Source organism: Dipodomys spectabilis, unplaced genomic scaffold (genome assembly GCF_019054845.1).
Source record: "Dipodomys spectabilis isolate Male_0828 unplaced genomic scaffold, ASM1905484v1 ptg000004l, whole genome shotgun sequence".
NCBI classification, from domain to species: Eukaryota; Metazoa; Chordata; class Mammalia; order Rodentia; family Heteromyidae; genus Dipodomys; species Dipodomys spectabilis.
Window position 1 is genome coordinate 1629903 of NW_024870681.1, and position 26597 is coordinate 1656499.

At 41.8% G+C, this 26597-nt stretch overlaps 1 long non-coding RNA gene across 1 annotated transcript; it reads right to left on the reverse strand.

Moving 5' to 3' along the window:
• Positions 1-11024: 11024 nt before the first annotated feature.
• On the reverse strand, positions 11025-11835 carry LOC122117138. Its single transcript, XR_006149096.1, has 2 exons — positions 11758-11835; positions 11025-11548 (listed from the first exon to the last, which is right to left on the reverse strand). It is a non-coding gene; the product is annotated as an uncharacterized LOC122117138 (long non-coding RNA).
• Between the last annotated feature and the right edge of the window lie 14762 nt (positions 11836-26597).

The following is a 26597-nucleotide window of genomic DNA, read 5'->3' on the forward strand; positions in this document are numbered from 1 at the left end:
AGCAAGCATGAGGCTTTGAGTTCAATTCCCAATATTAAATAACAACAACAATGTCAATGACATTTATTTTAAGAGCAATTGGAAATTGTTAAGAGTTTATAAGCGGGGGTGGGGGGGGAGAAAAAAAAGAGTTTATAAGCAAATTTGCATTTTTGGAAAGAGAGCTCTTGCTGCAGAGTATAAAATGGATTCCAGGGAGCCAAACAGAATACAGGGAAACTACATGGTATCCTAGAGCAGACCAGGTAGCAAAAATAATAACTTGAATATGGATAAATGTGATATAATCATTAATGTACTATTATTATTTTATTCTTGAGACAGGGTCTCACTGTGTTTCAGGCTGGCCTAGAACTTGTGATTCTCTTACCTCAGCCTCTTTTTTTTTTGTCAGTCATGGAGCACAGCGCCACTTCTAGTTTTCTGGTAGTTTATTAGAGATAAGAGTCTCATAGACTTGCCTGCCTGGACTGGCTTTGAATCGCAATCCTCAGATCTGAGCTTCCTGAGTAGCTAGGATTACAGGCCTGAGCCACTGGCACCTACCTTAGCCTCTTGAGTGACAGTCCCACTGAATTGGGCTTCATATATCAATGTATATTTAATTCCAGGAAAGGTGCTATGCACTAAGGATACAAAAACAAGCAAGGTAGATATGGCCTGTGCTCTCACAGACCTATTTTTAAGAGAATACATATAAAATAGTGATGACTTGAATGTGGCAGTGATGGAAAGGAAGCAGCATGAGATGATTCATTATGAGATGATTCTGATTGGCTTCAACATGCATGTCTTTTTTTTTTTTTTTTTTTTTACCATATACTACATATCCAAACATTATATGGTAGGTGCAAAGGTACAGTTAGGAGGGAAGGAAGATCAAAGACAATTTTGAGGGAAAAAGTCTTGTATACCATTTCTTCTTTTTTTTTTTAATCTTTTTTGTCGGTTGTGGGCTGGAACTCTGGGCCTGGGCACTGTCCCTCAGCTCTTCAGCTCAAGGCAAGTGCTCTGCCACTTGAGCCACAGCACCACTTCCAGTTTTCTGGTGGTTAACTGGAGATAAGGCTGGCTTTGAACTGCGATCCTCAGCTCTTAGCCTCCTGAGTAGCTAGGATTACAGGTGTGAGCCACCGGTACCTGGCTTGTATACCATTTCTATCAGTTCAGATTTTATTCTAGAAGACTTAGGAAGCCATCAGAAATGTATATGAAACAAAATAACTTAAGCCAGGTACCAGTAGTTCGTGTCTTATCTACTCACGAGGCTGAGATCTGAGGACTGTGGTTTAAAACCAGCTCAGAGTCTCTTATCTCTGATTAACCAGCAAAAAGCCAGATGTAGAGGTGTAGTCCAGTGGCAGAACATCAATCTTGAGTGAAAAAGCCAACTGAGAGTATGATGCTTTGAGTTCAAGCCCCAGTACTGGCACAAAAGAGAGAGAGGGATGGAGAGGAGAGATGGAAAGGAGAGAAAAGAAAGTAGCTTAGATACCTACGTTAGTGACTTCAAGATTTATTCCCAACACTTGCTATTCCTTCAGGGCTAACTAGCCAGTTTGAGATGAAAATGTTCTAATCTTCTTTTCATATTCTCCCCTCTAGTGGTAAGAATAAAAGCAGCAAGTTCCAATTCAACATGTTTGTGAGGTTTGTAGACCAGTATTGGATTTGCCCTGAATATCAAGGATCACACAGTTCCTGTATCTCTCAGGAAGTTTCATTGCTCAAATGGCCTTCAGCAAAGACCATCCATTCTTTCCAAGATTCCACTAGCACATAAACACAATTCCATCTCTTGATAGGTATCCATGAGCAATAGGTAAATGCAAAGGAAACTTAAAATGGGTGATGAGATCACAAGGTCTCTGAAGGAAAAAAAAAAGCAAATTTCTTGATTCACAGGTAAAGTCAGCCATTTAGACGGTTCCTAAGAAGACAATTTTCTCAGGCCATATCAGTAAGTATTCAAATTCCAAAGGCTAGTTATTGTTCTCACTCTAGAGAAAAACCACCTTCAGTGGTGTATTTGTTGCCAGGTACTAAAACTATTTTTGCTGCCACGAATTAACTAAAAACAGGAGAAAAGCCAGGCATCTCTCCCTCCATGATGTACAGCTTTTGTTCTAAACCATTCTCTCATTGTTTCTTGGTAATCACCTTGGGTTCCAGGAAAGACAGGACTGATCAATAACATCTTTATGACTGAAATTATCCATAAGGAATAGCAGAACCTGACAGGACAGGTCAAATGAGGACAATTTAACCTGTATCGTTTAAGCTACACCCTGAAACTGGAGGAATCTTCTCATAGAAACCTCCCCAAGTAAGGACAGTGTTAACAATTTATCCAGAAGTTGAACCTGGAGAACCAAAACTGAGATAATGACCAACCTAGACCACGCTTGTAACTGACTCTGAAACTAAACTCTATCTTTGCTCCCTTGCCCCTAATTATTTCTCTATTTAAACCTAATGTTGGGGCTGGGAATGTGGCCTAGGGGTAGAGAGCTTGCCAGCATACATGAAGTCCTAGGTTCGATTCCTCAGCACCACATAAACAGAGCAAGCTTAAAGTGGCACTGTGGCTCAAGTGGTAGAGTGCTAGCCTTGAGCAAAAGAAGCTCAGAGACAGTGCCCAGACCCTGAGTTCAAGACCCAGAACTGGCAAAATAAACAAACAAATAAATAAACCTAATGCTCCTTTGTGTACTCCAAGATATTTGAAGATAAATGGAAGTAAGTTCATTCTTCCAATGGCATCATACATGTGAAACTCTTTCTCTATGGTATTTCTTTTTTCTTTTTTTTTTGGGTCCGGTCGTGGGGCCTGAGCTCTGGGCCTGGGCGCTGTCCCTCAGCTCTTCAGCTCAAGGCTCTACCACTTGAGCCACAGCGCCACTTCCGGCTTTTTTCTTTTTGCTTATGTAGTGCTGAGGAACCGAACCCAGGGCCTCAGGCATGCAAGGCAAGCGCTCTACCACTGAGCCATCTTCCCAGCCCTCTCTGTGGTATTTCTTTGCTGATAAAATTTCTCATCACTACCTTTTGTGTCTTGCCTGAAATATTCTCTGGACAGATGCAAGAACTATGATAGATAGCTGTGCTGACTTTGCAGTAACATGCCTGACTATAGATATCTGTGTGTGTGTGTGTGTGTGTGTGTGTGTGTGTGTGTGTGTGTGTGTGTGTGTGTGTGTGTACCTACTGGTCCTGGGACTTGAACTCAGGACCTGAGTGCTGTCCTTGAGCTTTTGTGCTCAAGGCTATTGCTCTACAACTTTGAAACACACCACCATTTCCACCTTTTTTCCAGGTTATCTGTAGATGAGAGTCTCATGGACTTCCCTGCCTGGGCTGGCTTTGAACCACAGTCTGAAGATATCAGCCTCCTGAGTAGCTAGGATTACAGGTGTGAGCACTGACTGACATTGATATCCTTCTCTGGGAACTCTCACCAGCCAGATTCTCTACCTCTTTCCACTCTACATTCTTGGGCTTGTTTGAATGTTCTTGCTGTACAGATTTCTCTGTTGGCAGCCCCCAGCAAGTTCCAAGTTAACAAAGGATAACACTGCTGCCCCCAGGTGGTAATTTGGTAAAGTGCATGGTACATTTCTCCCTCAAAAGGCAGCTCTTTAAACTTGGTATTAAAAAATAAATAAAAAATAAATAACTTGGTATTTTAGTAAGATATACCTCCTCTACATCTGACTTATAAAAGGAACATGCTTCTTTTGGCTCAGACTTAAAAGAAAGAAAAAGCAAGATTCCGCATCTCCATGCATTCATCATTAGTATCACCATTTTACTATTAATGAGTGACAGACAAAACAACTTTGAGAAGTCTTGAAAATAGAGGATAGAGCAAGCCTAGTATAGTCCTTTTAATGACATTTCCTATCTTCTTTTTCTTTTAGTATCCTGATTTCTTCGAAAGAGATTCTCCCCCCCCCCCATCTTCTAACATAAAGCTCTGATAATATCCATCATAATATGAGTAACTACTCTATAGATCTTGGAAATAAATGCTGGAATCACTTCTTGACACTCTAGCAATATCCCTCTGGCATCTTCTCCAGTTCTCAAGAACTTGGGTTGCAATCTCCATTCATTGAGTCAGCAATTAGTCACAAGTGACCTTTTAAATATTATCTCAGTTGAGGCTGCTTCTTTGCTCCTAAAAGGGCAATTTTACAAATTAAACTCCAGTACTTCTTTTTCTGCTTTAGCACATATATAGTCAGTTTAGTTTGGAATTCTTTGAAAGTCAGGGACTTTGAGATTTCAAATAGACAGATCCTCCCCCCATCCAAGCCTTCCATTCAACCAGGAATTCGTGATGGAAATAGTATTTCTTGCTGGGGTAGAGCTGCATACCAGTGCTGCAGAGAGCAGACAGGCAGTTGCCATGGGGGAAAAGTGTTTGTATAGAACTTGTGTAACTCTATACAAGGTGGTAGGCCTAGGGGGTTGTTTAGATTCAGAGCTGACTGAATTATAGCTGAGCCAGCACTCTCCTTTTACATCTGAGGAAACTGAGTCCCCAACTCATTTCAATGAGTTGTTCAAGTTATTAGGAAAAGTTGGAATCAGACTTGTGTCGTTCACAATGCAGTAAAGTGTCACCCTTTGCAAGAAAACATTCCTTCTAGGACTGAAGCTGCAGTTTAGGTCCTAGTATGTTTTAACCTAGTTACCAAAGCCACTGTGCTCTTCCCACACTAGGGATCTTAGGAAGTTCCAGAACTTTGAGGCATGTAACAATGAGTATGTATTTGTATGCACATCTATGCGTGTATCAAATTATACACCTGAGACTGATTGTGCTAACTAGGTGTTTGTATAGCTCTCTGAAAGTCCCTAACTTCAGTAGTCCTTTGAGGACTATCTCAAGGAGTAAAGGAGATAATGTGGTATTTTTATTATTTATTTATTTTGGGGGGTCCAGTCGTGGGGCCTGAACTCTGGGCCTGGGTGCTGTCCCTCAGCTCTTCAGCTCAAGGCTAGCACTCCACCATTTGAGCCACAGAGCCACTTCCGGCTTTTTTGTCCTGTTTATGTGATGCTGAGGAATTGAACCCAGGGCCTCATGCATGCAAGGCAAGTGTTCTACCACTGAGCCACCTTCCCAGCCCCGTAAAGTATTTTTAACAGAGTGGCATATAATAATTATTTCAATTCTATTTTGCTACAATAAATGTGTGAGTGAGTGCCTTTAAGGCACTGGATTAAATGTTTTAATATTTTCATTTAACTTTCACAAAGCTGAGCAAAGCTGTGTGTCAGTGGTATACACCTGAAATCCTAGCTAATCAGGAGACTAAGATGAGAGAAATCAGTTTTGTCAGCACAAGGAGGCAAATCCTCAATACTTTTATTGCCAGTTAACTAGAAAAAAAAAGCCAGAAGCAGTGATATGGCCTAAGTGATAAAAGCCAAGCAAGATCTCTAGGCCCTGAGTTCAGGCCCTAGTACCAGAAATGATACTGCCTCTCTTATCAAAAACAGAGAGGATAAATGGTATGTTCTAGAGTGTTTAGACTTTTTTGTTAGAATTCAAGATTCAAATATACTACATTAATATTGCATGTGAATAGGCTGACTCATCCCTTTAAATATGTCTAATTTGGGCTGGGAAGGTGGCTCAGTGGTAGAGAGCTTGCCTTGCATACATGAAGCCCTGGGTTCGATTCCTCAGAAAAAGAAGCCAGAAGTGGCGCTGTGGCTCAAGTGGTAGAGCGCTAGCCTTGAGCTGAAGAGCTGAGGGACAGTGCCCAGGCCCAGAGTTCAGGCCCACAACTGGACCCCCCCCCCCCAAAAAAAACAATAAATATGTCTAATTAAACCCACTGAAATTGTAATCAGAGGTTTTGTTTTCAGCCAGGCACGGATGGCTCATGCTTGTGATCCTAGCTACTCAGGAGGCTGAGATATGAGGATCATGATTCAAAGCCAGCCTGAGCAGCAAAGTCCATGAGACTCTTATCTCCAATTAACCACCAGAAAACTGGAAATGGCAATGTGGCTAAAGAGGTAGAGTGCTCACCTTAGCTGAAGAGCTGAGGGACAGTGCCCAGACCCAGAGTTCAAGCCCCACGACTGACCAAAAAAAAAAGGTTTTGTTTCCACACCACTTTAATAATAGTTTAAAATATTTTTTTTTTTTTTTTGTCGGTCGTGGGGCTTGAACTCTGGGCCTGGGCACTGTCCCTCAGCTCTTCAGCTCAAGGCGAGCGCTCTACCACATGAGCTACAGCGCCACTTCCGGTTTTCTGGTGGTTTATTGGAGATAGGAGTCTCACGGTCTCTCCTTCCCGGGCTGGCTTTGAACCGCGATCCTCAGATCTCAGCCTCCTGAGTAGCTAGGATTACAGGCGTGAGCCACCAGCGCCCGGCTAAAATATTTTTTTAATGCCAGTCCTGGGTTTGAACTCAAGCCCTGGGCATTATGTTTTAGCTTTTTTTGCTCAAGGTTAGTGCTCTACCACTTGAGACATACTGCCACTTCCAGCTTTTTTGGTGCTTAATTGGTGATAAAAGTTTCATGGAGGGGCTGGGAAGGTAGCTCAGTGGTAGAGCGCTTGCCTTGCATGCATGAAGCCCTGGGTTCAATTCCTCAGCACCACATAAGCAGAAAAAGCTGCAAGTGGCGCTGTAGCTCAAATGGTCGAGCGCTAGCCTTGAGCTGAAGAGCTGAGGGACAGCACCCAGGCCCAGAGTTCAGGCCCATGACTGACAAAAAAAGTTTCATGGACTTTTCTGCCTGGGCTAGCTTCAAACCATGACCCTCAGATATCAGACTCCTGAGTAGCTAAAATTACAGGCATGAGGCACCAATGCTTAGTTATTTTCTAATTTTTTTTTTTTTGGGGTCCAGTCGTGGGGCCTGAACTCTGGGCCTGGGTGCTGTCCCTCAGCTCTTCAGCTCAAGGCTAGCACTCTACCACTTGAGCCACTTCCGGCTTTTATTCTTTTTGCTTATGTGGTGCTGAGGAATCGAACCCAGGGCCTCAGGCATGCAAGGCAAGCGCTCTACCACTGAGCCACCTTCCCAGCCCCGGTTATTTTCTTCTTAAAATGTGTGTGTGTGTGTGTGTGTGTGTGTGTGTGTGTGTGTGTGTAGTATTATGACATTTTCTTCTGTGGTCCTACATTATAACTACCTTTATTATAACACTGTTATATTAGAACTATTAATATCCATCATTTCCCATCATTTGCTATGAATAACTAAAAGAATCATATCCTATGTATGTCCATTCTTATATCAATAGCAATTATATGATGTCTGAAACATTAGAGATAAATAACAAATGATTGTTTTAATGGGTAAATAGATACTGGGTCTTTGGGTGTCATTTAGACCTGAGGTAATGATCAATTGCAGAGGACACAGTTTACATTATTTGAACTCATATTTCTACATCATACGAGAAGATAAAGGCACTTTATTTTTCTTAAGTCTTTTTAATTTTTTTTTTTGGTCATGGGCCTTGAACTCTGGGCCTGGGTGCTGTCCCTCAACTCTTCAGCTCAAGGCAAGTGCTCTACCACTTGAGCCACAGTGGCACTTCCATGTTTTCTAGTGGTTTATTGGAGATAAGAGTCTCATGGACTTTCCTGGCATGAGCCACAGGTGCCCAGTTTTGTTTTGTTTTGTTTTGTTTAATTTTAAGACTTAAATTTTGGGGGAGGATTGGGTGGGGGGGGGGTGGGGGGGGAAGGCTGGGAAGGGATGTGAAGGGTAAACAAAGGAGGAGACTGCAATGCTTGATAAGAAATGTACGCATTATCCTGCCCATGTAATTGTAACCCCTCTGTACAGTATGTTCACAAAAAAATTAAATTAAATTAAATTAAATTAAAAAAAAAGACTTAAGTTTTTTTCCCTGAGGATTGAACTCAGTCTTGTGCTTGCAAGGCAAGAACTCTACCACTTACTTGAGCCATGCCTCAGTTTCTTCCTTCTTTCCTTCCTTCCTTTCTCCCCCTCCCAGTCTTCGCTCTTTCTTTCTTTCCTTCTCTTTCTTTTTTTGCTGGCCCTAAGGCTTGAACTCAGGCCTGGGCACTGTCCCTGAGCCTCTGTTTGTGCTCATGGCTAGCATTCTACTACATGAGCAAGCCACAGCACCCCTTCCAGCTTTTTCGGAGTAGTTTATTGGAGATAGGAGTCTCATGGAGGGGCTGGGAAGGTGGCTCAGTGGTAAAGTGCTTGCCTTGTATGCATGAGGCCCTGGGTTCGATTCCTTAGCACCACATAGCAAAAAAAGCTGGAAGTGGCACTGTGGCTCAAGTGGTAGAGCACTAGCCTTGAGCTGAAGAGCTGAGGGACAGTGCCCAGGCCCAGAGTTCAGGCCCCACAACTGGCAAAAAAAAAAAAAAAGCGTCTCATGGACTTTCATGCTGGGACTAGCTTTGAACCATGATCCTCAGATCTCAGCCTCCTGAGTAGCTAGGATTACAGGTATGAGTCACAGATGCCCAGCTTCTTTCTCTCTTCCTCCCTTCTTTCCTCTTTCCCTCCTTCCCTCCCTCCCTCCCTCCTTCCCTCCCTTCCTTTGTTCCTTCCTTCCTTCTCATTTTATTTTTTTCATTATTTATTTTTGTATCTTCCACAGGATCAGTCTTCAAGACATATATGTTGAGGATCTGTTCAACCAGAAATGCAGTAAGATTTCTAAGTTTTAACTGCAGTAAAGTCCATCATAAACTTAAACAGACATTTATTGAGTTCTTGCTATATACAGAACACTGTGAAAGATAGGAAGTATAAAAGGTTGGGCTGGGATTAGTTTTATAGGGGATACAAGTCTGGAGCTAAGGTTGTAAAAGTATAAATTTGAGACCATAAAAGAACAGGGCTATTTAGGTTCAGAAAGGTACAATCAAAAGGAGAAGACAAGATTGATTCTGGTGTATCTGGGAAGCATTGCTTAAAGGACATTAATTGTAGTCAGAAGTGTTAGCTTTCTGTAGCTATGGCCAAAATATCTGAAAGAAGAACTTAAAGGGGGGATTATGTATTTTTTTGGGTCATAGTTTCAGTCCATGTTGAGGCTAAACATCACGGTGCCAGGAGCTTGTGGAAGAGGCTGTTCACCTTATACCAGACAGGAAGGGGGGGGATGGGGAGGGAGGGAAAACTAGAGACCAGGTATAAAACTTCAAATGCACACCCCCAGTAACCTACTTCTTCCATCTAGGCACCACCCCTAAAGTTTCTACCACCTTTCAAAATAGCACCACCAGCTGGAAACTAAGCATTCAACATGGGAACCTGTTTCATATTCAAACCAAAACACATTAAGTTCTCTTCACAGATATAGGAATTCTTGTGGTTCATGCTTGTAATCCTAGCTATTGAGGAATCTGAGATTTGAGGATCGAGGTTTAAAGCTAGCCCTAGGAAGGAAAGTCCATGAGACTCTCATCCCTAACTACCAAAAAGCCAGCTCAAAGTGGCAGAACACTAGCCTTGAACACACAAAAGCACAGGGACAGTGCCCAAGCGTTGAGTTCAAGCCCTAAGACTGACACAAAAACAACAAAAATTGCTGATAATACATGAATCTGCGTAATTCACTGGTAATGTTTTAACTAGTAGAGTGTGAGCACTAGGTTTCATCTCCAGAATTGCAAAACAAAACACCAATGTTCACAGGCAACAACAACAAAATAGATATAGTCAATATATATATAAACTAAGCTTCAAGTCAAGCTCAGTCTTGGTAGGAATGTCTGTAAGACTCTTATCTCCAGTTTACAAACAAAAAGCTAAAAGTGAAGCTGGGGCTCAAGTAGTACAACACTAACCTTGAGCAAAAAAAAGCTCAGGAATCGTGTCCAGGCCCTGAGTTTTTTGTTTTTTGTTTTTGTTTTGGTCCATCGTGGGACTTGAACTCTGGGCTTGGACACTGTCCCTGTGTTCTTCAGCTCAAGGTGAGCACTCTTCTGCTTGAGCCACAGTGCCACTTTCGGTTTTCTGGTGGTTTATTGGACATAAGAGTCTCACGAACTTTCCTGCCCGGGCTGGCTTTGAACTGTGATCCTCAGATCTCAGCCTCCTGAGTAGCTAGGATTACAGGCGTGAGCCACTGGTGCCTGGCAAAGGCCCTGACTTTAAGACCCAGGAACAGCACCCCCCCAAAAAAAAATGTAGGAAAGCAACAAATGCAAGGAGAGAGGTAGAGCTCAGAGGAAGAACATTTGCCTTCCATGTGTAAACACCAGCTTCAATCTCCAACATCATAAACAAATAAACAAAAGCAGGAAAATATACTCAACACCACTGCTTATCTGAGACTATTAGACTCAGTAGAACAGTATAATAATAATGTTATTAATAATTTTAAAATAACAATGCCAAGTTTGAGGGGATGTAGATTATTGGAAGATAAAGTAAGAGAGTCACTTTGAAAAAGAATTTGAAGTATCTTGAAAAATTCACCATAAACTTACCATTTGACTCAGCAATTTTATTCCCAAATACTTATCCCAGAGTAATGAAAATACTTACCTAGATTTGTGCATGGTGGTAAATATCTATAATTCTAGCTTTTGGGAAGTGAAAGCAGGAGGATTGGGAGATCAAGGCCAGAGCTACATAGCAAAACTCTATCTCAAAAACAAAACAAAAATTAACAAATTATTTGTCTGATAGAGTGGTGGATTAGCAACTTTTCACTCTGTATACCTGTATTGAAAGGATTGAGTTCAGGAGATAATGTCTTTATCATTATTTGACACCTACTGGGAAGAATAAATTCCCATCCCTCTACATCCTCCAATACCATAGCATATGTTACAAAAGACAGAATGATATGGGAAAATGTAGGCTGTCAGTGAGATAGGTGCTTTTGTCCCCAGTACTAATTACTTGCAGAATTTGTTGGTCTTGGATATTGTCAAGAATACCATCTTACTCTTTATAATAATAAAAAATAATGTAGTAAAAAATTAGACAATTGAAGTTCCTCTTCTGTAAAGAAATGGAAACAAGGTAAGGAGACTAGAGAAGAATCTCTTCATTTCCCTATGACTCCAGATGTTAGAGAAATAAGGTTAACTTAGTTTATTTTCTTTGGGGCTTACACTTCATGTGTGTATCTTGAATTTTTTTCCCCAAGTATTTTAAGCTGTCTGCGTTGATTAAGAAACAGGCCTAGGGTGAAATTGTTTGTTGCAAAAACTTTAACTATATGCATATGTATTCCTCTGTTTGTAAGTTAGTACATGCATATTACAGTAACATTCTAGTTTTATTTATTTTAAAAAAACTTTGTATTAGCTTGGGAAGAAATTTATTTCCCCGATTTTTAGGCTGAGTGAACCTAGCAAGAAATGTGTTGTAACACACATGTACTAAATTACAAAGCCCTAGTCCTTTCTGTAGAGAGTACATCACTCTTATCTGTATTATCTCATTTGATCTTTAAAAGAAGCCTTATAAAACAGACACTTATCACTGTCAGATGAGAAAATTGAGGCATAGAACAGTTAAGAGTTAAACCCCCTTCTTACCCCTCAGTAATAGGCCATCACTATTCTAATTCTGTCTTTTTTTCTTTTTGGAATCCGGTTGTGGGGCCTGAGCTCTGGGCCTGGGCGCTGTCCTTCAGCTCTTCAGCTCAAGGCTAGCGCTCTACCACTTGAGCCACAGCGCCACTTTGGCTTTTTTCTTTTTGCTTATGCGGTGCTGAGGAATCGAACCCCGGGCCTCATGCATGCAAGGCAAGCGCTCTACCACTGAGCCACCTTCCCAGCCCTAATTCTGTCTTTATAGTTTAGGTCCCTGGACATTTATATTTATGGTTTCATCTTTATAGAACCATAAAGTATGATGTCTTCTGTGTTTGCCTTGCTTTATTTACCATGACGTTTTTTTGAGGGTCACCTGTCTTGTAGCATATATGAGTATTTTGTTCCTTTTTTGTTACTGGATAGCATTTAGAGTTATATTTTTAAATTTTTTACTTTTTCTCATGTTAGAGTTTTTTGTTTTTGTTTTTGTTTTTTTGGTTGGTTGTGGAACTTGAACTCTGGGCCTGAGCACTGTCCCTCAGCTCTTCAGCTCAAAGAGCCACAGCACCACTTCAGTTTTTCTGGTGATTTATGGGAGATAAGAGTCTCATGGATTTTCCTGCTCAGGCTGGCTTTTAACTGTAATTCTCAGATCTCAGCCTCCTGAGTAGCTGGGATTACAGGCATGAACCAATAGTGCCCGGCTCATGTTAGAGATTGAATCCAACATCTTGTGCTTGCTAGGTAAGCACTCTTCCACAATGCTACCCTCACAGACCTACAGTTTGTTTTTAGTGAAACAAGTAGCAAATGAAATAAAAAGACCATTTAGAAGCTAGCACTTTCTTTTATGTCCCTCATTTATGTTATCCTTGATTACTGCCCCAAACCAATACCAGCAGGATAATTGTTCTTTTTTGAGTGCTTTTTGTTAAATACTCTATATTCCCTATATCTTTGATTTTTTTTTTTTTATCCATTTACCACTCACCTTGTTTTTTTTTTTTTTTGCTCAGAGAATTTCATCTTAGCACAAGACATTATCCCATGTCCTCAATCCTTTCATGAAGGATTACATACAGGTAACAGAATCATGATTAAGTTGCCCATTTGAATCCACAAGTCCCACAGAACCAGAAAGTGTTGATGCTATTCTGGTTTTGATGAGCACTCTGTCTTTCTCTCTTTTTTTTTAAAGTCCCCTTTTATATACCCATAATATGTACCCTCAAAATTAGGAAACCAGCAGTGATAACTATTTGCAGACCATAACTCAGATTTTGCAGATTGTCCCAGAAAGCTGTCTATGGGTCCTGGATTTGATCGAAGATTATAGACTTCATGATGGTTTTGTTCATTTCCTTCAGTGTGGAGCAGCAGCAGTTCTTCAGCTTCTTTCTGTGTTTAATAGCATGGCATTTTGAAGATGAACTGGTTTCTTTGTGAAATATTCTCAGTTTGAGTTTGTCTGATGTTTCTTTGTAATCTATGCATTTTTGGGAATTCTGTGTTTTTCTCAGTGTATATTAACAGAAGCCATGTGATGTCAGTTTGAATAAATGTGGTGATAGCAAAAAAAAAAAAAACAACACACACAGATAACTACATAGTAAACAGAGGAAAGGGAAACAATTCAAATATACATCAAGCATAAACATGGTACAAACATGGACAAACTTCAAACATAGTATATCCAGACAATGAAATTCTCAGCCATCACAAAGAATGACACACTATGTAACATAGATGAACTTCAAAACATCATGCTAAGTAAAAAAAAAAAAAAAGCACAAAAAGTTCAATTTACATGTAATGTAGGATTCCATTTATATACAAAGGACCACTCTATAGAGACTGAAGGCTGATTAGTAGTTGTCTGGGGCTATGGGTGGGAGCAGGAATCGACTGCAAATGAGCCCAGGAAAACTTTTTGGAGGTGAGGGAAACAGTAAAAACCAAGTTCTGGTACTGGTTACATGACAATAAATTTACTTAAAAATCATTGGCTAGTAAATTCTATCTAAATAAAGGTGTGGGAGAAAAAAAAAAAGCTTAATTTAAACCAAATCCTGCTTCTACTATTATACAGCTAAGAGACTTGGACAAGTTATTTTGGCTCTGCTGTCTTCCATTTTCCCATCCTTGTAAAACAGAGTTGATAAAAATAGTAGCACAGCTACCCAATGAAGACTAAGTAAGGTCATGCAGTAAGGAGGCAGCATTTACTCAGTAAAGTGGTTACTCAGTTCGGTTAGCTCTTGTTATTATTAGAGTTACTGGGAGATGGTAAGGAGATCCGCTTGAGCACATGACCCATATGGACCTGGGTAAGAGAGCTAGGGTGCAAAAAGTATGGTAGGACTAGTTGATAGAAACTACAGTTGTAATGATGATGATGATTAATTATTATTGTGGGGGGTAGTGTGTCATGTGGCTTGAAATCAGGGTGTGGATGCTGTACCTGATCTTTTTTTTTTTTGGGTCCGGTTGTGGGGCCTGAACTCTGGGCCTGGGCGCTGTCCCTCAGCAATTCAGCTCAAGGCTAGCGCTCTACCACTTGAGCCACAGCACCACTTCTGGCTTTTTTCTTTCTTTGCTTATGTGGTGCTGAGGAATCGAACTCAGGCCCCAGGCATGCAAGGCAAGCGCTCTACCACTGAGCCACCTTCCCAGCCCAGTTCCTGATCTTTTTTGTTGAAGCCTAGTACACTACCATTTGAACCATAGATCCACTTCCACTTTTCTTTTTGGTAGTTAATTGGAAATAAGACTCTTAGGGGCTTCCTGGGCTGCCTTCTAACGGTGATCCTCAGATCTCAGCCTCTTGAGTAATTAGGATTGCAGTCAAGAGCCACGGGCATCCAGCCTCAATTATGACTTTGTGGAGATGAAACAGAGAAGAGGCAGGTGACAGTAAAAACACAGAAAAAGCCGGGCGCTGGTGGCTCATGCCTGTAATCCTAGGTACTCAGGAGGCTGAGAACTGAGGATCGTGGTTCAAAGCCAGCACTGGTAGGGAAGTCCGTGAGACTCTTAACTCCAATAAGCTACTAGAAAACCGGAAGTGGCGCTATGGCTCAAGCGGTAGAGTGCTCGCCTTTAGCTGAAGAGTGCAGGGACAGCACCCAAGCCCAGAATTCAAGCCCCGTGACCAACCAAAAAAAAAGAAGAAAGAAAGAAAAGAAGAAGAAAAAAAAACTGTAGATAGGCAAATAATGAGGAAAAAGAAGTTTGACAGTGATTACTAATTGGATGAATAGGGATATATTGAGAATGAATCTCTTTTCTAAGCAGGCTTTGTCCATTGGCAAAAAAATTTACTTAATTTTATTTCCTCACCTCTTCATTCATTCCAAATAACAGATAATAAGAGTACCTACTATAGAGTTGTCAAAAATTAGTTAATTCTATGCTTTTTATAGGATGTGTTCTATGTTGTATTAAGGAGCTAGGATTTGAACTTCTAAGAGTTGTTTTGAATTCCTCTATAGTAAGGTTCAGAATTTTGTACTCCAATGTCTTGTCAGAAGTAGAATCTAGTCATGTGCTGGTGGCTCATTCCTGTAATCCTAGCAACCTAGAAGATTGCAATTTAAAGCCAGTCAACAGGGAAAAGTCTATGAGACTCCATCTCTAATTAACCAACTTAAGGCCACACTGAAAGTGTGGCTCAAGTTGTGGAGCACCAACTATAAGCAAGAAAATTGACCAAGAATGCAAGACATAAAGTTCAAGAGCTAGAATCAGCACAGAAAAACAGAACAAACAGAAAAAAACAAACAAAGTAGAATCTATAATTCACTGCCATTCAAAGTTACTTTTGTAAAGTTTTTATTTATATATGGCACCAGTGGCTCATACCTGTAATCCTAGCTCCTCAGAAGGCTGAGATCTAAGGATCATGGTTTAAAGCCAGCCTGGATAGGAAAGTCTATGAAACTTTTATCTCCAATTAACTACCAAAAAGCCAGAACCAGAGCTATGGCTCAAGTGGTAGAGTGTTAACCTGGAGCAATAAAAAGTTCAGGGACAGTGCCCAGGCCTAGAGTTCACACCCAGGACCAAAACATTTTTTTCATGAAAAAAAAAAATGCACTCAAAGCTGGGAGCTGGTGCCTCATGACTCCAATCCCAGCTATTCAGCAGGCTGAGAGTTGAGGATCACAGTTCAAAGCCAACCTGGGCAGGAAACTGTGAGACTCTTATCTCCAATAAACCACCAGAAAACAGGAAGTGGCACTGTGGTTTAAGTGGTAGAGTGCTCACCTTGAGCTGAAGAGCTGAGGGACAATGCCCAGGCCCAGAGTTCAAGCCCCATGACTGACAAAAAAAAAATGCATTCACTTAATTCATTCCTGGATAAGATCTCTGGATCTTATCCGTCTTAAGGTGTTAGGCCTTTTTGAATTTTAAATGAAAATTCTAGAGCAGCAATTTCAAACCAAAAACATTTAAAAAGTAATTAGCTTTTGTTTATGTGAATTGCAAAGTATCAATATTTTCCCTACTAGAAATTAAAATACAATTATTACATGTCAGCACAAAAAACAATTTTTACAAAAAATAGCCATAATTTTCAAAACAATAAAAACATAATGAGAAGAATATAGATGTTGTACATTTTTCTAAATTTTTTCAACATCTGCTTTTTTTTTTTTTTTTTTGCCAGTCCTGGGCTTGAACTCAGGGCCTGGGCACTGTTCCTGAGCTTCTTTTGCTCAATAGAGTATATCTGTGTAGGCTTATTTTTGTTTGTTTGTTTTTGCTTCAAGCTCTTGCTCTGCTTGCTTGCTCAGCTAGCAATCTACCACTTGAATCACACATCCAAGCCAGAACTCTATCACTTGAGCCATAGCACCACTTCTGGCTTTTTCTGTGTATGTGGTACTGAGGAATCTAACCCAGGGCTTCATGCATGCTAGGCAAGTACTCTACCACTGAGCCACATTCCTAGCCCATCAACATCTGCTTTAAGTATATCATTATATACCAATCTGCATCGAGTCTGTTGCAATATATTGTTTGAACTTCATTAAAATTTATTGTAGGCCAGGTGCTGCTGGTGGCTCATGCCTGTAATCCTAGTTAGTCAGGAAGCTGAGATCTAAGGATCATAGTTCAAAGCCAGCCCAGGCAGGAAAGTCTGTGAGGCTTTAATCTCCAATGAGCCACAAAAAAAAAAAAAAAAAAAAAAGCCAGAAACAGAGATGTAGCTCAAGTGGTAGAGTGCTAGCCTTGAGCACAAAAGCTCAGGAACAGTGCCCAGGCCCCGAGTTCAGGTCCCAGGACTGGTACATGCATGCTTACACACACACACACACACACACACACACACAGACACACACACACAGCCTAGCCAGGCATCAATCAGTCTACCCCTGTAATCTTAGCTGCTCAGAAGTCTTAGTCTTGGTCTTAGTCTTAGTGCTTGCCTTGCATGCATGAGGCCCTGGGTTCGATTCCTCAGCACCACATAAGCAGAAAAAGCTGGAAGTGGCGCTGTGGCTCAAGTGGTAGAGCACTAGCCTTGAGCTGAAGAGCTGAGCGACAGCGCCCAAGCCCAGAGTTCAGGCCCCACAACTAACAACAACAAAAAAAAGAAGTCTTAGTCTTGGAAGGTTGTGATTCAAAGCCAATCGAGGTAGAAAAGTGCTCCAGATTGCAATTCCAATTAATCAGCAGTCAGGCTAGCCAGGAGGTGTGATTCAAGTAGTAGAGTGCTAGCTAAGCAAACAAGCAGATCAAGAGCTTGAAACAAAAACAAACAAACAAAAATAAGCCTGCACAGATATACAGTTGGATAAAGAAAAAAAAAATGGGTTGGGAAATACTGGGGTTTTAACTTCAGGTCTCATGCTTGCTAGGGAGGTGTTCTACTACTTAAACGCCCAGTGGGGTTTTTTGTTGTTGTTTTGTTTTTTTTTTTTGTGCTTTAGTATTTTTCAGGTAGAGTCTCCAGGATTTGCCTGGGACTGCCAATCTATGCCTCCCACGTTACTGGGTTTATAAGCATACACCATGCCCAGCTTATTTGTTGTGATGGAGGTCTCACTTGTCTAATCTTTGCCTCCTGAGTAGCTAGAATTATAGATGTGCTCTATGATACCTTTTGGAAAAAGAAAAATATTTAGTAGCCTTTAATTATGATTATGTTTTTATACTACATGGAAATTGCTGGCAGGCACTCTGTGTGTGTGTGTGTGTGTGTGTGTGTGTGTGTGTGTGTGTGTGTGTGTGTGTGTGTGTGTGAGATTGAACCCAGGGCATTGTGCATGCTAAGTACATATTCTATCTCTGAGTTACAACCCCAGCCCTCATTATATCAGAACGTCACATTTATTATTCTCAGGAAATTCTTTTAACTTTTGAGAAACTGTCATGCTCACAGTGGTGGATACAAGTATTCTAAAATTCTAATTTTTGTTAGAAAACTAAAAGCTTATCACTGGCAAGAACCATTCTCGGTTATTTTCTTTACAGTTCAAGCTCTCTTTATTCATCTTTTGGGGTAAAATTTTAGCTGAATGCTAAATATGAAATGTCTTAGTCATTTTTTTCAAATAAAAATGGTGGTTAATGAGAAAATTGGTGAGCTTAGCTCACAGTTTGATGAGTCATAAAAATATGGTTTGTTTGTTTTGTTGCTGGGGATTGAACACAGAGCCTCATGCTAACTGCACACTCCATTACCAAGCTGGCTATACAGACTACCACTACCGAGCTATACTCTCTTCCTGCTCACAAATCTTCCTGCTCAGGACAGTCATCCATTAGCCTTTGATATGCAGCGATTGCTTCATAAGTCGCATTTTGTCATACCAAAGTATAACTGAAAACACACCAGTGATTCATGCCTATAACTCTAGCTTTTTAGGAGGCTGAGATCTGAGAATCCAGGTGTGAAGCCAGGTGGGATAGAGAAGTCCATGAGACTTTATGTCCAATCAACTAGCTTTTAACCAATTAAGAGCTCAAGGCTTCTTCGAGTTCAAGCCCTGGTACTTGCATGAAACAAAAAAAAATGTGTTATACCCGGGTGCTGGTGGCTTATGTTTGTATTCCTACCAACCTGTGAGGCTGAGAACAGAAGGATCTTAGTTCCAGGCTAACCCAAGCAAAGGAAAAAAGAAATCTTCCATGTCAATTGAAGAAGCTGGGTACGGTGGCACATACCTGTCATCCTAGCTACGACTTGAAGGGTAAAATAGGCAGATCTCACAGTCCAGACATGGGCCTGACAAGAAGTAAAACTCTAAGAAAAGGCTCTGAAGGTGTGGTTTAATGATAATAGAGTGCCTGCCTGGGAAGCACAAGGCCGTGAGTTCAAATTCTAGTACCACCAAAAACAAAAGAAAGCTATGAGTGCCAAGTCATAACAATTTCCAAAATGAATATCTTTTCAAAAAGGACATTCTTGAGGCTGGGATGGTGGCTCAGTGGTAGAGTGCTTGCCTTACATTCATGAGGCCCTGGGTTCAATTTCTTAGCACCACATAAGCAGAAAAAGCCAGAAGTGGCACAGTGGCTCAAGCGCTAGAGTGCTAGCCTTGAGCTGAAGAGCTCAGGGACAGCGCCCAGGCCCAGAGTTCAGGCCCCATAACAAAAAATATTAATAATAATAATACAGACCAATATTTTAAAAAATTGATTACTGTAGTCTTGGATGATAGAATTTATCTGTATTAGTTAGGACTCTTTATGTGATAAATGGTAGAAAATCAACCAGGATCTGGTGGCTCCCACCTGTAAATCTTAGCCTCTCAGAGGCTGAGGTCCTGAAAACTGAAACCAGCCTGGGCAGAAAAATCTGAGCAGTTCCATTTCCAATTAACCAGCAAAAAGTCAGTCTGGTGCTATGGCTCAAGTCATGAGGCCAGCTGCAGCTGTGAATAAGAAAGTCAAGCGAGAGTTCAAGGCACTGAGTTTAAGTCCCAGTACACACATACACAAAATGCAGAAAATCCAACCAGAACAAACACACAAATACAAAGACCATTTAAGCCGGGCGCTGGTGGCTCATGCCTATAATCCTAGCTACTCAGGAGGCAGAGATCTGAGGATTGCGGTTCAAAGCCAGCCCCGGCAGGAAAGACCGTGAGACTCCTATCTCCAATAAACCACCAGAAAACTGGAAGTGGCGCTGTAGCTCAAGTGCTGGAGTGCTCGCCTTGAGCTGAAGAGCTGAGAAACAGCACCCAGGCCCAGAGTTCAAGCCCCTTGACCGACAAAAAAAAAAAAGACCATTTATTGGGTCACACACCAGGCAAGCAATTTCTTGTTTCTTTGATTCCGGTTGTGGGGCCTGAACTCTGGGCCTGGGCGCTGTCCCTCAGCTCTTCAGCTCAAGGCTAGCGCTCTACCACTTGAGCCACAGCACCACTTCCAGCTTTTTTTCTTTTTCTTTTTCTTTTTTTGGTTCCGGTCGTGGGGCCTGAACTCTGGGCCTGGGTGCTGTACCTCAGCTCTTCAGCTCAAGGCTAGTGCTCTACCACTGGAGCCACAGCGCCACTTCCGGCTTTTTTCTTTTTGCTTATGTGGTGCTGAGGAATCGAACCCAGGGCCTCATGCATGCGAGGCAAGCACTCTACCACTGAGCCACCTTCCCAGCCCCAGCAATTTCTTGTTTCTGTTGATGGAGTTTGATCCAGGACTTCAGTGGTATCTTCTTCCGTGAAGATTATTTCATTCTCAGGCAATCTCTCCTGGCATGGTGCCAAGATGGCCGTTAATACTTCATCCAGTAGAAAAGACATTCAGCTTTCTGGACAAAGATGAAACAAAAGTGTCCAAATTTGGTGTTATAAGCCTTGAATATCATATGGTCACACAGCTATTCTTTTTTGGGGAGTGGAGTCCAGTCGTGAGGCCTGAACTCTGGGCCTGGGCACTGTCCCTCAGCTCTTTACCACTTGAGCCACAGCGCCACTTCTGGCTTTTTTCTTTTTGCTTATGTGATGCTGAGGAATCAAACCCAGGGCCTCATGCATGCAAGGCAAGCGCTCTACCACTGAGCCACCTTCCCAGACCAGTAATTACTTTTAAATATGCTTTTTATAGGAGCAATGCCACAGTCATCAATTATAATATTTATAGAGGGGCTGGGAAGGTGGCTCAGTGGTAGAGTGCTTGCCTTGCATGTATGAGGCCCTGGGTTCGATTCCCCAGCACCACATAAGCAAAAAGAAAAAAAGCTGGAAGTAGCACTGTGGCTCAAGTGGTAGAGCACTAGCCTTGAGCTGAAGAGCTGAGGGACAGCGCCCAGGCCCAGAGTTCAGGCCCCACAACAGGATCAAAAAAAAAAAATAATATTTATAGAGCACCTATTTTCAGAAACAACTTGAAAAATATTAGACCAGCTTTGGCTACTTTGTACAATGAAATTTATTTTTTTTTAAAAAAGGCTAGGTGTGGGTACCTACACTTGTAATTCTAGCTACCCAGAAGGCTGAGATCTGAGGATTGTAGTTTGAAGCCAGCCTGAGCAGAAAAGTCCATGAAAATCTTATCTCCAATAAACTACTTAGAAAAAGCTGGAAGTAGGGCTGGAAAGGTGGCTCAGTGGTAGAGTGCTTGCCTTGCATGCATGAGGCCCTGGGTTCGATTCCTCAGCACCACATAAGCAAAAAGAAAAAAAAGCCGGAAGTGGCGCTGTGGCTCAAGTGGTAGAGCGCTAGCCTTGAGCTGAAGAGCTGAGGGACAGTGCCCAGGCCCAGAGTTCAGGCTCCACAACCATACCAAGAAAAAAAAAAAAAAACATATAGTGAGATAGATGAAACTCTGATGATAAAAAAATGAAAGGTGGAAATGGAGAGAAGGGGAGAGGGCATTCCAGGCAGAAAATGGCAAGAGCCAAGGCACTGAAGTATGTGTGCCAGGAACAAGCAGACGTGTTTGGCTAATGCACAGGAGACCAGTGAGAGCATAGTCTGGAAAAGGAGACAGGGTCCAAACTGGGTCAGTTGAATAAGAATACAAATGACCCAAATCTTGCCCATATTTCCTATAATTTAGAACAGCATTTCCCTCATGCACACAGGGAAAGGAAAATTTAAAGAAATTTGGTGACTCAGCAATGACTAGTAGACTAGTGTCATTTTCATTGTCAGGGTTGGGGGGAGGGTGTTCCTGGCCTACCATAACTCTGCGGAGCTCAAGATGACAGCATCCACAAAGGCACAGGGTTCCTGACAGATAATAGGCATACTTTCTGTGTCAGTAAACAAATGTCTACTGATATGTTGTTTAGTTTTTACTTTATTGGAAAGGAGAACTCTAAAAAAAAAAACGGGAGCTCTTTTCCTTTCCTTCTAAGTTATGATAGAAATGAGTATATACTAATGAAGAGAGGATGAGGAACTAGGAGAGGTACCAAATAATGGAAAAGAATAGGTCAGTTTGAGAAACAAGCTAAGTTGAGGTATTTATTTGCAAAATTCCAGTTGCTGTTCCTTCCACTGCCCCTATTATACTCTGTATGTGTGTGTGTGTGTGCGCGTGCACGTGTGCACGCACGCACACGCGCACACACACACACACACACACACACACACACACACACACATACACACACACGGGCCTGGGCTTGAACTCAGTGCCTGGACACTGTCCATGAGGGTTTTGTTGTTGTTGTTTGTCAGTCGTGGGGCTTAAATTCTGGGCTTGGGTGCTATTCCTGCACTCTTTAGCTCAAGGCCAGCACTCTACCACTTGAGCCACAGCACTACTTCCAGTTTTCTAGTGGTTTATTGGAGATAAGAGTTTCACAGACTTTCCTGCTTGGGATGGCTTTGAACTGTGATCCTCAGATCTCAGCCTCCTGAGTAGCTAGTATTAAGGGCGTGAGCCACGAGCACCTGACTTTGTTGTTTTGTTCAAGGCTAGCACTCTGCCATTTGAGCCATAGCTCACTTTAAGCTTTTTTTTTTTTTTTTTTGGTTGGGTCATGGGGCCTGAACTCTGGGCCTGGGCGCTGTCCCTCAGCTCTTCAGCTCAAGGCTAGTGCTCTACCACTTGAGCCACAGCGCCACTTCTTGCTTTTTTCTTTTTGCTTATGTGGTGCTGAGGAATTGAACCCAGGGCCTCATGCATACAAGGCAAGCGCTCTACCACTGAGCCAACTTCCCAGCCCTCACTTTAAGCTTTTTGGTGATTAATTGGAGATAAGAGTTTCATGGACTTTCCTCCATAGGCTGGCTTTGAGCTGGGATCCTCAGATCTTAGCCTCCTGAATAGCTAGAATTACAGGCATGAGCTACTGGTACCCTGTTGCCATGGCCTTAAAAAAAAGTCTTTTCCTAAGTAGATATAGTCCTTGTTGTCAATCTTTTTTGGTGGTGGTGGTGGTGGTGTTGGGACCTGAACTCTGGGCCTGGGAGTTGTCCCTCAGCTCTTCAGCTCAAGGCTAGCGCTTTACCACTTGAGCCACAGAGCCATTTCCAGCTTTTTCTGCTTATGTAGTGCTGAGGAATCAAACCCAAGACCTCAAGCATGCACGGCAAGCACTCTACCACTGAGCCAACTTCCCAGCCCCACTTGTTGTCAGTCTTAAAGAAAAGTTTAGTATATTTCCACCTACATTTCTTTTTCCATTTTCCAGTCAAATTCTATTCACATATCTGGAAGAAATAGATGGGTTCTGGGGCTGGGAATGTGGCTTAATGGTAGAGTGCTTGCCTAGCATTCATGAAGCCCTGAGTTCACTTCCTCAGTACCACATAAACAGAAAGAGCCAAGTAGTGCTGTAGCTCAAGTGGCAGAGTGCTAGCCTTGAGCACAAAGAAGCTCAGGGACAATGCCCAGGCCCTGAGTTCAAGCCCTAGGACTGGCAAATAAAAAAATATGCTGCTATTTTAAGCACATTAGGATCAAAGGACTATTGCTATGTATAATCTGAGTTGAAATATTTAATTTCTGCCTTTTGTGGCATCCTCTAGTATAAATAAGTGATAAAATGAGCAATTAAGTAAAGTGTAGAATAGCTTAAAAATAAAACAAAATACTACTGGCACCTATTTTGTGCCAGACACTGTTCAGACTCTATTATCTTTCCTAAATCCTCAAAACTATTTTTGCTGTAGGTATTTACTATTCTTATTTCAAAAGTTTAAAAAGAACATAAATCAGGTGCTGGTGCCTCACACCTGAAGCTAGCAGATGTCAGTCCTGGCAGAAAAGTCTATGAGATTCCAGCTCCAAAATAACCAGCAGAAAATCACTTGGACATCTGGTAGAGTGTCAGCTGAGTGAGCGAGTAGAGTAAGCGCAAGGCCTTGAGTTCAAATCCTATTATTAGCAAAAACAAAACAAGACATAGAGTTAACAATTGGATGCATGACCTGTGCTAGGACACTGTGCTAAGAACTTGACATGCATTTCTCATGAGAGTCTTCTATATTTTACTGAGGGCTGGAAAGATTTAATGAGGTTGCTTAAAGCTACATAGGTAAGAGGAAATAGAAGCTGCATTCAAGGTTAGGTTTTCTTATTCCAAAACTTATGAGCTCCAGCACTCCAAAAATAGAATCCCAATTTCAGAGAGTTTAAGAATCTTGCTCAAGATTACTTAGCCAGTATGTATGATATTTGAATATAGATTTGTCTGATTTTGAAATTGAAATGCTGATCTTTTATAATAAGGAAAAGAATGGAAATAATTTTGAAAGCATGGTAACCATACTGGGTTATTTTATTGTACTCTTTTTTTGTTGTTATTTGTTGGATTTGGACTCAGGGCCTGGGTATTATTCTTGAGCCCTGTTGTGCTCAAGGCTAGCACTCTACCAAGACCAGCACCCAACTTTATTGTGCTCTTTAGATAAAGCTCCTACAGAAGTTAATCTGTAATCCCAGTTTCTCAGGGAGTACATGCAGGAGGATCTTGAGTTGGAGGCAAAACCCAAGAAAGATAGCAAAAATAAGTCAGATGCCAGTGGCTCACGCCTATAATCTTAGCTACTCAGAAGGCTGAGATCTGAGGATCACAGTTTGAAGCTAGCCAGGGCAGGAAAGTCACTGAGGCTCTTATCTCTAATTAACTACCAAAAGCCTGGAAGTGAAGCTGTGGCTCAAAGTGGTAGAGAACTAACCTTGAGCACAAAAGCTCAGAGACAGTGCCCAGGCCTTGAGTTCAAGCCCCAATACAGGCACAAACAACAACAACAACAAAAATACTGAGACTGTGAGTCTGCATAATTCAGTGTAGGGTGCTTACTTAGTAGAGTGTGAGGCACTGGGTTTCATCTCTAGAACTGCAAATTAAACACTAATGTTCATGGGTAACAACAACAGAATAGGCTGGGTGCCGGTGGTTCATGCCTGTAATACTAGCTACCAAGAGGCTGAGATCTGAGGATCGAGGTTCAAAGCTAGCCTGACCAGGAAAGTCTGTGAGACTTTTATCTCCAATAAACCACCAGAAAACCAGAAGTGCTGCTATGGCTCAAGTGGTAGAACATTTGCCTTGAGCTGAAGAGCTCAGGGACAGTGCCCAAGCCCAGAGTTCAAGTCCCATCACTGACAAAAAAAAATAGACATAGCTAATCTATATGAAAACAGAAAATTTCCATCTGGGTATCAATGGCTCACAACTGTAATCCTAGCTACGCAGGAGGCTGAGATCTAAGGATCATGGTTCGAGATCAACCTGGACAGAAAAGTCTAAGAAACTCTATCTTCAAATAACAAGATTGGATGGGTGGAGTGCCAGCTGTGATCAAAACGCCAAATCATAGTGTGAAGCCTAAGTTCAAACCCCTCTATTGGCATGTGCATGTACCCCCCCCCACACACACAAAACAACAACTTAAACCATCTGTATATGGGGCTGGGAAGGTGGCTCAGTGGTAGAATGCTTGCCTTGCATGCATGAGGCCCTAGGTTCAATTCCTCAGCACCACATAAGCAGAAAAAGCCAGATGTGGCACTGTGGCTCAAGTGGTAGAGTGCTAGCCTTGAGCTGAAGAGTTGAGGGACAGGGCCCAGGCCCAGAGTTCAAGCCCCATGATTGACCAAAAAAAAAAAAAAAGAAAGAAAGGGAGAAAAATATTGGCAAATTATATATAAAGAGCTTCTACAGTTCAACAAGAAAACATTCATTAGGGCTGGAAATACTTAGTGATAGAGTGCTTACCTATTATGCACAAGCCCTGGGTTTGATCCACATTAGTTGAGTCCCCCACCCAACCCCCCAAAGAGCAACACAGCTTTGGCATTTGCTGTTGTAAAAAATATCTTGTTTTGTTTTCCTTTTTCTTTTCTTTTTTATTTTTTTTTTGGTTGGTCGTGGGGCTTGAACTCTGGGCTTAGGCACTGTCCCTGCACTCTTCAGCTCAAGGCAAGCGCTCTACCCCCTTGAGCCACAGCACCACTTCTGGTTTTCTAGTGGTTTATTGGAGATAAGAGTCTCACAGACTTTCCTGCCCCGGCTGGCTTTGAATCGCGATCCTCAAATCTCAGTAAGCTAGGATTACAGGCGTGAGCCACCGGCGCCCGGCTTGTTTTCCTTTTTCTTTTTGGTCGTTCTACCACTTGAGCCACTCCACCAGGCCTGGACTGGGTATTTTATAAATAACAGAAATCCATTGCTTATATTTTGGAGGCTGGGATATTCAAGATCAAGGTTCCAGCAGATTGGGTGCCTAGCAAGTGCCCCTTTCCACATAAATGGTATTTTCTACATATGTGCTCATATGGGATAAAGGGGAAAATCTCCCTCAGGCTTTTCATAAGGGCACTACTTCACCAGGAGATGGTGGCTTGTGTCTATAATTCTAGCCACTCAGAAACCTGAGATTTGAGGAGCTAGGTTTGAAGCCAAGCTAGGCAAGCAAATCTTCAATTATCCAGCAAAAAGTTGGATCTGGAGGCATAGCTCAAGTGATAGAGCATCAGAAATAAGAAGGAAAAAACAAAAGCCAAGCAAGAGCTCAAGGCCCTGAGTTCAAGCCCCACTGTCAGGACAAAAAAAAAGAAGAAAGGGGTGGGATGGGACACTAATTCTATTTATGAGGACTCCACTCTTACAAACGAGAACTTTCATAAAGACTTCATTTCTTAATGTCACCATCTTAGGAGTT